This window comes from Panthera pardus, unplaced genomic scaffold (assembly GCF_024362965.1).
Source record: "Panthera pardus isolate Hobbes unplaced genomic scaffold, ASM2436296v1 HiC_scaffold_10, whole genome shotgun sequence".
Classification (NCBI taxonomy): Eukaryota; Metazoa; Chordata; class Mammalia; order Carnivora; family Felidae; genus Panthera; species Panthera pardus.
The window spans coordinates 25,041,811-25,054,586 of NW_026526655.1; the positions used below are offsets into that span (position 1 = coordinate 25,041,811).

General features: G+C 33.0%; 1 protein-coding gene across 6 annotated transcripts in view; it reads left to right on the top strand.

Annotated features, from left to right (window-relative positions):
* The window catches only part of ERBB4 (erb-b2 receptor tyrosine kinase 4), a 1,139,239-nt gene that overhangs the window by 740,584 nt on the left and 385,879 nt on the right, over positions 1-12,776 (top strand). The gene's annotated exons all lie outside the window — the stretch shown is intronic.

Here is a 12,776-nt window from a genome sequence, read left to right on the forward strand (position 1 = left end):
AAAAAAAAAATTTAAAAATCATTGTGCCCTATTCATTAAAACAGAACTTCCAAGGACTAAGCATAGATAATGTTCCCATAGTACTTGAAAATATTAAAGTTGCCTTTCTTTCTTTTTTTTTAATTCAGTCTTTTTACTCATTTGAAGGGCTTTTCCTTAAGTAGGCTGAATTCTTGAAGTTTTATCGTGCTGCCTTTTCCTATGTGTCTACTTTCAACAGAGCCAAAAGGAATGCACCTCCCATGATGAGGTTGGGATATAATCCAAATATCTAACAGAGTAAAGATTTTTTTTTTCAATGCATAATTTTTCATGTAGAAAAGAAACCTTAAAAGCATAATTTTACCTTTCAACTCAATAAAATATTTTCAGAAAGGACTTCAGGGAAATTACTTTCAGTTCTTAATCATACTTAGAAGTAGATTATATAATTTAGAGTTGTACCTCCTCTCTGCTTAAACTTTATTTTTCCCTTTAAATCTCTCCACCTTTTCTTCTATTGTGGAAGAATAAAAGGTTTAAAAGCAGGATCTCAACCCAGCAGTTAATGAGTTGGAATCCCAGTTCTCTAGAACTCTCACCAGTTATTTAGCTCTCTAAACTTCTGTAAAATAAGACTAGTAATAATTACCCGGTAGGACTTCTGTAAGGATTAAGAGAAATATTGCATTATAAAGATGTTCAGGTAATGGTAGCATTTACCAAGAGGCACTAGAGTGAAGTGGTTAACCATGGGCTTTGGAGCCTGTTATGCAGGCATTTGAATCCGAGCTTGACCCCTATTGTGTGAAGTATTCAGCACCTTCCTTAATCATTTTGTGTCTCATTTGTTATGCCATTGGGGCATAAAGTCCCACCCAGAAAAAGAAAATTCTGAATGTAAGGATGTTAAGTAATTTTATGGATGTCCAGAACATTCTAAAAGGCATCTGAAACTCATACAAGTTGAAACTAATTTTTTAAAATGAAAAATAATAAATAAATAAATAAATAAAACTTTTAAAAATAAGCAAACACAAACCTACATATTCTAATTTTGCCTAATAATACTGCCCCTGTTCTAGCTCTCTCAGAAGTGTATTTATTTATGAGAGCAAACAGAAAAGATAGTTAAGCAGGATAGAAGAAATTTGGTGGCCAGAGAACTTTTCCTGTTTTCCTAATAATAATGATGCATCAATTGAACAGTTGCTCTATAACAGACCCTATGGTGAGCATTTACGTATGTGAACTCTTTCTCCTTACACTTGCCCTAGCAGAGAGGTATTATTAATATCTATTTTATAGATAAAGGACTAAGGCTTAGAGAGAATAAGTGATGTGACTGAATGCCTACAGGTAACTTTGGTGGAGACATGGTTATCCTGTCTCACACAATAGCCTGTGCAGAATTTGTGTACTAGAAGTCTTCTCTTCTTGAATGTTGGTAGTTGACTGACCCATCTGACATTGTGAGGCATATTGACACTTGAATCATTTCTTTATGTCCAGCCTCAAAGAGCAGCCAAGTATCTGAAATAAATTTTTAATCATATTTATTAACCCAAGAAAATGGAATAGAAATACGTCTAGAATAAAAGTGCTTCTTGGGGTGCCTGGGTGGCTCAGTCGGTTGAGCGTCTGACTTTGGCTCAGGTCATGATCTCACGGTCCATGAGTTCGAGCCCCGTGTCGGGCTCTGTGCTGACAGCTTGGAGCCTAGAGCCTGCTTCGGATTCTGTGTCTCCCTCTCTGTCCCTTCACCACTCATACTCTGCCTCTGTCTCTGTCTCTCTCTCTCTTTCAAAAATAGATAAACATTAGAAAGAAGAAATTTAGAATAAAAGTGCATCTGAACCTAGAAGACATAATAAAGTTACACAACTATACCAAGGCTAGCAGATCCTATTCTGACATCGAATGTCACGATATGAAACTAATATTTATAATGGGGAAAAATGAGAGTGGTTCTAGGAATCATAGGATATAATGATTCATTAGAAATGATATACATACTTTCTGCAGAAATTTTTTTTTCCCTCAGATATTTTAAATATCTACCTTTAACTCTTAAAATCTCTGAGCAAATATAGTATTTGATTACATTTTGTCTTTCTTCCAGAGTAATGGCCTTTGTTTCCTTATATAAAGCAGCGATATTATTATAGTAATGCTTGTTACGCATCTAATTTTTATTATGCATTTTATTGATTTAATTTTAAAAATTTAATAAATTTAAACAGAACTGTGGAGCAGTCCCACCTCCCTGCTCAACCCTGAGCCACACAGATGTGTTTAGTTGCGTTCTGTGTTTCCTAATTAATCCATCCTGCTGCAGTAAAAATGTCAGACCCTTGCAATTGAAGAGGAGGGCTCAGTTTACATGCCTCTGTCCTTTGGCATTTACTCTCATTTCTTTGCAGCACAGTAGTAGTGGCAATGAATGGAAAGGTCACCAGGAAATTGCCAGCAGAGACATTGCAACCTGTGATCTATGCACCACCCTGAATTAAACAGAGGGAAATCTAACAGCTCTAAATGTTGTCACAGAATGTAGTTACCGACATGACAAGAAATGACTCAAAGGGTTAACTCAACTAGGTATCCAGGATTACTCAGTCTGGGAAAAATAGTAGTTACAGAATTTATGTTCTTGTTCTTGGGAACAATCTGTCTTATGAAATACAGATAGCCCCATTTTTTATTAACCAAATTTGAAGTACATGTAATAATATTTTAGTTCAATGTATCTAGTTCTAAAATTACTACACTATGCACCAAACTTCACGTATGAAGATTTCATGTGATTCTCAGACGTTTTCACTTGGTCTTCTCACCTCCCAAAAGATCCAGGCTTCAACCAATGTGTATATATTTGTAAATGCTTTGGATAAAGGAGGTTCCTGATGTACATTAATAAATTAATTTGAAATAGCTACCATTTTTTGAGTACCAGATGCTTTATATACATAATTGTAATTCTCAATGTAACCAAGCAAAGTAAATATTATTGTTCCTATTTTATAGATAGTAGAAAAGAAACTGTAACATGTCTGAAATCACACAGGTAAAAAAAAATAACAAAGATGTGCTTAAAAAATTAACTAATCTATAAATAAATTGTGGCATATTCATATAATAGAACAGTAGACAATAAAAATGAACAAATTACTAGTACAGGCAACAGCATAAATAATCTCAAAAACATTATTTTGAATAAAAGAAGGCAAGAAAAAATATGTAGTGCATGATTCCACTTGTATAAGCTTAATACACAGGCAAAAGTAATCTATGGGGATGGAAGTCAGAACAGTGGCTTTGGGGGCTTGATTGGGAAGGAGTAAGGGAAAATTTTTGAAGTGGCAGCAATTTTCTGTGTCCTTATCTGGGTTGCGGTTACATGGATATAGATGTACAAACACTGTATGCATGCATATGTAAAACAGAGAGCTTAAGATTCATGTAGTTGACTGCATGTAATGTATAATAATTTAAAACTTCATACAAACTAATCTAAGTACAAAGATATTTCTGTGTTTTGCCATGCTATTTGATATTTCACATTTTGAAACCAATGCTTTACAAAATGATACTCCTCTTTAATCATTTTTTCCTAATTTTCTCCAGATTAAAACTCTATTTTAAAAAATCGACTTAATTTGATTTAGACATAAATGTGAGTTTTTAAAGTGTTATAGTATCAGCTTCTGGGAAATCTTATTTTGTGACTTATTTACTTTCTTATTTTGTAAAATGGTGTTTTTATTTATTATTTTTAACATCACTTTAACAAATAGACCTTTTAGCAAGGACACCCAGGTCTCCAAGCTATGTATTTGATATTTTTAGTATTTTAATATAGCCTTTAAAAAATCCTGATGTTTGAAATAATATTATAATCATTTTACAAGATTAAGTCATTCTTCTTTCTCTTTCTTTACCTTTTATTTCAAGTCTTAGCTTGCCAGCAACAAATATACATAACAATATTATTTGTCATTACTGTCATCTGGACAATTATACTTTTCTGAAATACTCTAAAGAAGTAGTGAGGAAATCACACATTGTGAGAAGAATTATTAAAACTATACAAACTAATATTGTAGGTGAGATATTTGAAAGTGACCTTGCAGCATATCCCAGGCTTATTGTATTAAAGCCTATAAATAAAAGGGACAAATCATTTCTGGGTACTAATATGACTTTCCCTCTTATTGGTAATGAAAACATTGAACTCTACTGATTTGTTCTACTGAAGCTATTACATTTTCTGGAAACTTGGAGCAGTTATTTAAGAGGATTGTTGTCTGTAATGAGGGTTTTCCAGTAGATAGAGGAATAAAAATATTTGATCTTTATGTACAGATCAAAAGATAATGAATTTCTCAGTCTTTTTATATACCTTTGATTATGTTCATCTTTATCAAAGAGATATTTACTTTGAATTTTTCATTCATCTTTCAGAATTCATACTTTTTTCTTTGTTTACATAATTATTGGTATAGTTTTAATATATTTTCTAATATATCTTAAAGTATTATTTTCAAAACATTGAGTCACATTCCCCAACAAAAAGCCAAATAGTTAGGAGGGGAGCATCTGGTATGTTAATTTACTCAGTTGTTTGTTAATAACCTCAAATAGAGATCAGGTTTTCCACAGTGCTTTGTGGAAACACAAAGTGTTTCACATTTGTGAAAGTGTTTCACTTACACACAGTGTTTCACCATTGAAAGACCCTTCCTCAAGTAAACAACAACCTCTTACATGAAAACCACACTTTAAAAATAATATTTGAGACTAAATTAATAATTGGGGAAGTGAAAATTAAAGTGATACCACATCACACCAATCAGAATGACTACCATGGCGGGTGTGGGGGGTGGTGGTGGGGAACAAGAAAAAAGAAAGAAAAGAAATAGGGGTTGACAAGATTAAGAAGCAAGTATATTGCTCAAACACTACTGAGGGGAATATAAATTGGTAAAAAGTACTTTGGAAAACTGATTGTCACTATGGTCCAACAATTACATTTCTAAGTATGTACGCAGTATAAATGTGTACATATGATTACCAAAAGTCATATTCTAGGATGTTAATAGTAGCACTATTCGTAATAGCCCAAATGTGGAAGGTATTCAAAGGTCCATCAGTGTAGAATGGACAAAACATTCAGTACCGAATAGCAATGAAAATGAACAATGTGGATGAATTTTGTAAACATAGTGCTGAGCAAAGTAGAGCCAGATAAGAAAGAAAGATAAAGATTCCTTGAGGGACTGATGTGAGGAAGAAAGTGTAAGGAAGGATTCTATGATGATGGAATATTCTATTTCTTGATCTGGGCGCTGGCTACATAAGTATGTTCCGTTTGTAAAAATGCATTGTATATGATATATGTACATCTGTGTACATATGTTATACTTCAGTGATAAAGTTTGAAAAAAAATATTTGTTGAAGTTACAAGATTTATGTTTTATAAGTATCCAGAAGATGCAGGGAGCTTTCTTTTGAGTCAGTATGACAGAAACTGCTTGTTGTGTCCCAACATCCATTACCACCAGCTCGCTTTTAAACAATATATGAAGTTTAGCTAATCATATGACCACTCATGAATAAATTCACGTACCTAACAGCTCGGCCCAAGGAAGGTACGGAATTAGTCCTTGTTCAGTGACTGTTTGCACGGACCTTCCTTAAGAGACAACATGTGTTCATCCTCTATTCTTCATGCTTTCCTTCATCTTTTGCATGGGAGTTACCAGGTAGAAATGCCTCTTTTATTAAAGATTGTGGAGCAATAAGATGGAATGGATTCTGGGACCCTGATGACTGTGAATTATCCATAATAGCTTTGAATCACCAAGACAGACTTTTATATGAACTGAAAATAAATAAGTAAATAGTGTTATGTTATATTTTAAAGACATTAGAGATTTAAATAAATAAATCTCTATCTAGTAGTTGAGTAAACAACTACTTAAGTAATTACTAATTATAAAGTATAGTATAATCAACAACTGTGTGACTGATATTGTGAGTACAATATTTCCATTACTTCCATTATAGAGTTGAGTGAACTGAGTTTCATAAAGGCCTTCAAGGTCATACATCTTGCAAACAGAAAACTAGATTTTGAACTTAGTTTTACCCAGTTATCTAGATTCAGTGTTATTGCCTTTGCACTCAAAGCCCTGAAAGTGGAAGATAGATTTATCTATCATCTACCTATCTACCCAGCCACCTACCTATAGCATATGTATCTATCTTATCTGACCAGCCACTTACTTATATAGTATATGTATCTACCTACCTGTAGTATAGAATGTATTATGACTCTAATATGCAAGATGAATTTGTGGGGAGGGTGATCTAGAAGGAAAAAGTTTAATCTGGTATGAGGTGGTAGAATCTGAATTAAGGAATAGCAGTGGATGTAAAAAGAATGGGATAAATCAAGAGACATTATGAGAAATTTTACATAGAATATCATGACCAGTTAAATATAGAGTTGAATGAATTAATGACAAGTGTCAAGTTTGGAGTCTAATTGACTTTTACAGCATGCTATTCTGATTTTAACTGAAATAAGGAACAGGGGGAGTACAAGTTTGGGAGAAATTATTAGAGGAAAAATATTAAACATTTTGGCACATACAACAGAATTATGTAATGAAGTTAGAGAACAATTTGAGAAGCAAATCTCTTATTTGTAATTCAAAGACAGTTACAAGACAAAATTTATTTTTAAAATTTTCCAGAGAACTCCAGTGAGTTTGAGTGGATTACTACTTCCCTGATAGGAAGAATTAATACATTAAAATTACACTAATTTTATTCAACATTTTATGTGACTTCTAATGTGAGCATTATCTAGTACATGAGGAGGAAATATCACTTATATTATGCCACCAAGTCAGCAGCTAACAACTTTTTACAAATGTCAGTCATGTTCTCAAGATGTTGTGATTGTCATTATAATTATCAAAAACATTTGAATTTCTATTTCTTTTTTGGCACTAATGCCACAGAAAGATGTATGTCACGGTTCTTATCCTCTAGAGGTTTACAATAGGGGAGATAAGACAAGTACACAAAAGAATAAAGAAGGTGGGGAGTATTTGCTCTGTTAAGTGAGTGGTTCAGATAATCGGTGTTATAAGTAGTTAACCTCCAAAAACTAGACAGTCATAGTGGACTTCTCAGAGGAGTTAGGACTTGAGCTGAAACATAATGAAAGCTACAAATTATACACTGAAACATTTTGGAGAGCATTACTGAGCTCCATTCAATTGGAATCAAGATATTTTTGCTATTATTTTCTATTTTAAGCTGATTTTCAGCCAATGAATCTAATCATTTCCTTTTGAAATTGCCTTGCTTGGGTCGAAAAACTGTCCACTGTTACTTCCTAGCATTCATTCAGAATCCGCATCCATGAGCTTTTGACTCTGATCATTGAGCTGAAATACAGAAGGTTACATCACTCATTTACATTATCACCCTCTCCCCACTCCCAATACAAATGTGACATTTCAATTTTGCACACTTCAACTCTCCTTAAATCATCTGTATAAAAACTTCAAAGCTTGATTGATGATGAATGAGCCATTGTCTCCTCAAGCACCCGCTTCTCATTAGCCTTTAGAGTCTCAGCTTATTAATAATGAACCTTGAGGGCTGACCCAGTGGGGTAGCAGCAATTCATTGTGCTCCCAGCTGAAAGGTCTGGGTTTGAGAAAGATATGGGAATCTTTGGACCAAGTCCATTCCAGAGATGATGTATTAAGTATCACAGGTGGATGATGTGAGCTATATTACTTTTGTATCATTATCTGCCAACAGACTTGTGTGGCATAAGGTGATGACAGTGAGAAAGATACATTGCTTTATGTCTGAAAAACCCAGTGACTTCTTCCTATAGCTTCATCTTGGAAAATGGACTTTTGCCACTTTGGATTTTGATTTCATGATTGTGACCTTTGGTTTGGATAGGCAATATAAGTCTGATATATGGATTATTCAGACATTCCCATGGTAATTAGACAAGTGCATTATCTCTAATCTTTATTTATTCTGATTATCATTTTAATTCTAAGGTTGACCTGTATCTGTGCCCATGCAAAATAAGGCATTTAGATGTATAATCAGGGATTGAGGTTAAATATTTCCTTCTTGTTTATTTGACTTTCTTATACTATTATCTTTGGAAGCTTTGTGAGTAGAAGTAAAATGTTTACTGTTGATACCAATCATGTAGACTATAGTGGAATATGGCAAATTGCATTTAAAATTATCATCTTTATTTTGTAAAAAAAAAAAGAGAAAGACATTCAATCTTATTTATTTTATGAAATAGTTGCAAATTGTGCATGAGGTCAAAGCAATTTTGTCGACTTCTTAAACTAAGTAAGGAGGTCATATTAATCTGTATTTTCAGCAGGGATGCTACATCACAATTAGGCTATTCCAAAAGAGGCAAGGGGAATAAAGCCATGATTTGGTATTTTATCACATTTTCTTTTGAGAGAATATATTTGCAAAATGTCAACGATTGTCTTAATGGTTACTCATCCTCAAATTCATTATAATAACTAGCATTTGAAAAGAAATGAAGAATGTGAAAAACTTATTGAAATAACACAAACATTTCCTTCTTCATTAGACTCATGCAAATGGGAAATCAAGGGAAGTAATGGTCAGTCAAATGGACAATCTTTATGGATTGGAAAGCTAAGACGCAAGTACTTTATGTCCTTTGTAAAATGTCATATCGGCACTTTACACCTTTCTAAAAAAGAATTTAAGGAACCATATGAGGTAGATTTACAGTTCAATATAAAAACATGCTTTTATACTTTGTGTAACATATGGCTAGATAATTTGCACAGGTTTCAGGAAATTTGGTGTGTCCAGGATAGCTCAAAACCATCATTTTTTACTTGATAAATGATAATAGAATTTGATGCACAGAACAGGTTTAGAGATACCAATGAATGTAACTAACTGTCATTTAAAATATCAAACATACTACTTGCATAATTTTTTACATTATCAATTATAAACATTTTATATAATAAAAGCTATTTATCTTTTAACCTACAAAAACTCTACCTTCACATTTATATTTTTAATTTTCCCTATATTAAAGATACTATATATTTATTGGCCTACTCAAATATGGTTTTCTATAATCAAGATATTATATCTTATTTCATGAAGCAAATATTTATCATGTATCTGCTTTTTGCTCGACACTGGGGATACAGTTTAGACCAAAACAGAAATGACCTCTGAAAATGTAGAACCAGTTCAGATAACCTGTAGTGTTTATGGGAAAAAAAAAAATAACTTCCATTTTTACTTTGATCTGATCAGAATATAATTTAAAATTAAGAGCTACAACAGAAGTTAATTGATCAATGTTGGTAGCAAATTCCACATAACTTTTATCTTTTAAGTTCAATTTAACAAATATTTGTTGATTAGCTATTGCTTCAGGTTTGATATATATAGATACAGCACTGAAAAATATCCCTTGCCTTCATGGAGTTTAGTCTAATATTTCAAATATAAATTATGTACTATATATGTTAAATTCAACATATTGGAGAGTAATGTGGATTACAATTTACTTATTCTATTTGCAAAAGGATTCAATTTTTTTTACTTGACTTGCATGCATTAATCTAGTAGGAAGTGTTTGAGACACAAAACTGTTTAAGTGTTTACATGAATTTTTAAATAATTAAATGATACTTTTTCATAGAATATCAATTTCATATGTTATGATATTCAATTGTGGCAGTTATTAAAAAGACACAGTTCTGTTTTGTAAACTTGCTGGCTATGATTTAAAAAAAAAATTATACCAGTTTTTTTTCTATCAATTATTGCAATGACCAAGAATCTATTTGTGTTTTTTCTGAATTTTCTGTGATATATTTCCTACCATGGAAGTCAAATACAATGGAATGGGATTTATCTTGAGCTCATTTATTTATTCAACATTATTTATGTCTTTTCACTTTTCTAGGCTTTGTGCATCTTTATTTGAAAATTATACATTTGCACAACATTTTCTATCTTACTTAGAATTCCTCTTTTTTGTCATGGTTTAAAATTTTAATAATCACTTTGTTGCATTATTTATTAAATGTTTATTTATTTATTTATTTATTTGAGAGAGAGAGAGAAAGAGAGAGAGAGAGGGAGTGTGTGTGTGTGTGTGTGTGTGTGTGTGTGTGTGTGTGAGAGAGAAAGTGGGGGAGGTGCAGAGAGAGAGGGAGACACAGAATCTGAAGCAGGTCCAGACTCAAAAACTCGCAGGTTCCAAGCTGTCAGCACAGAGCCCGACATGGGGCTTGAACTCACTAACCAGTGAGATCATGACCTGAGCTGAAGTCAGACACTTAGCTGGCTGAGCAACCCAGGCACTCCTTACTTTATTCCCTTCTAACGGAAGGGAAGTTCTTGGTGTAACACAGATGGTACCGTCCAATAAGCCTTTCATGGAACTTGTATACAACTCTGCTGTTCTTGTATGTTGGCAAAGAAATCTAAAGTATAATCAGACATTCTTCTGCTATCTTCCTGGATAAATGTCTTACCAAGCTTTGTTTTTCTAATCCTTGTCCCGCTTTCTAATCTAAAAATGCAGCTTGTAGTCAACCAAGGCAAAAACATTAGGGATCCCTTTTGTCTAGTAAATAATCTGTGTCCTTAACAACTTTCTTACAGGTCAGTATATTCCCCTAGCATCTTCTTAGTTCAGAAATAAATCCAATTTAATATTTCACAACAAAACATATTACATTAATGTTTAAAAAATTGTATAACATTATAAAATCAATGTAAACTATACCAATGAATAAGTACAATATTAACATTATTTCCTATCCTATATTTAGGTAACTGAATTGATCAAAAGAAAATATAAGATAAACTATACATTAAAACTATGCTATAAATGTCAGTAAAATATACATTTTTCTGATTGTGGTGTTTGACACTCACCAACAGAATACAATCTAAGCCAAGCATGAAGGAAAATACTATTTTCAGGAAAAATACACACATACACGAACAGATTATATGTGCCTTATAAATACATCATTAAATACTAGAAATTTATAAATCTTCCTGACCAGAATTGTTACCAGATGGTTGGTTTTGAATTTAGGGTGTTATCCAAGTTGATCATGATTGTAGTCCTAGTTTGAGATTTCAACTTGAATTATTATTAAAGATTAATTAAAGATTAAACTTGAATTATTATTGCTTCCTTTCTAAATACTTTTCCATGTAAAAACCAAGCTCTTGGGCGGAATATTTCTGAGAAACAAATGTCAACATTGGTAGCAGATTAATATTGTTGAAGAAGGGGATTTGATGAGATTATTATTCAGTATAATATAATCTGATTCTATTTGAATATTTTTAGATAGGAAGTTACAGATAGATATTGTGTTCCTTCAGTATGAACTGTTTGAATTATAATGTGAATCCTGAAAAATATACTCTTTCTACAATATTTGAGCTATTATCTTTTCTCCTCACATTTCTTTTTAAAGTAGAACTTTTCCAAATGTAAACTGAAAAATAACCTTCATTTCCTGGATAGCAGTCAAAATCTTTCTTTGTCACCTAATGAAGAATTATTCCTAGAGCAGAAGAGCATCACCTAATGTCTCATGAGAAAGCTATTAGTATGAGATCGTCACATTTTATAGATAGAAACTTAATGCCAAACATTAATGTAGAAATCCATTTCACAATCTTCTGTACGTCTTACATCTCCCTTCTACTTTGATGAGGATTGTATGGTTAGGTCATGAAAAATAATGAACTGGGCTTTAGAAGTGGAGAGATGATCTAATTTCTTTTTGTTTCCTTTTTTTCCTCACCTGAGAAAATGGAACCAATAGTCAGTGAAAGGATTGATCATGAGAATAGGAGATTTTAAATGTGGAAAGCCTGGCAATGTCAAAATTAATTTGGTGCATTTTATACATGCAATGCAATAAGGCAATTGAGATGTGCTCACCCATCTCACTTCTACAAATACCCCTCTTATGGTGTCATGTGTTCCTTTCATTCTTTTATCACCCTCTTTGGCTTAACGTGACTCTTACAATTTTTGCTTGGGATACTGCACAAGAAAGATTTTTTTTTTTCAAAGCCATTATGGAAAATAGAGTGATTGCCTTCTCAATATTTATGTCCCTCTCCTTCCTCACTAATACTGCTTCTTGAAGTTTTGTTCAAGTAGCAATATGTCCACTCAACCTCTTGCAGTGGGAATGGTCAGGGGATATTGTTCTGACCAATAAAAAGCAGACATAATCCTTGGAGAGAGCATCTCATCAAAAGAATGTCTCTTGCTTGCTCTTCTGTTTTCATCTTACCTTGAATTCAGATAGACACCTTTTTTTAATATTTATTTTTGAGAGAGAAAGAGAGTGAACGAGGGTGAAGGGGCAGAGAGACTGGGGACAGAGGATCTGAAGCAGGCTCTGCATTGACAACAGACAGCCCGACATGAGCCTTGGGCTAAGGAGCTATGAGATCATGACCTGAGTCCAAGTCAGAAGCTTAACTGACTGAGCCACCCAGGTGCCCACAGACATTTTTAGATACAGTAACCTTTTTGGGCTTGGGATGAATAAAAACCAGGACCCAAAGCAGATGTAGGTACTCTGGACACTACTACCTCCTATAGGTTTCTTATTATGTGAGAAAGTCATTCCCTATCTACATAAACTATTGTTAACTGTTTTTTGTTACTTGTAGCAAT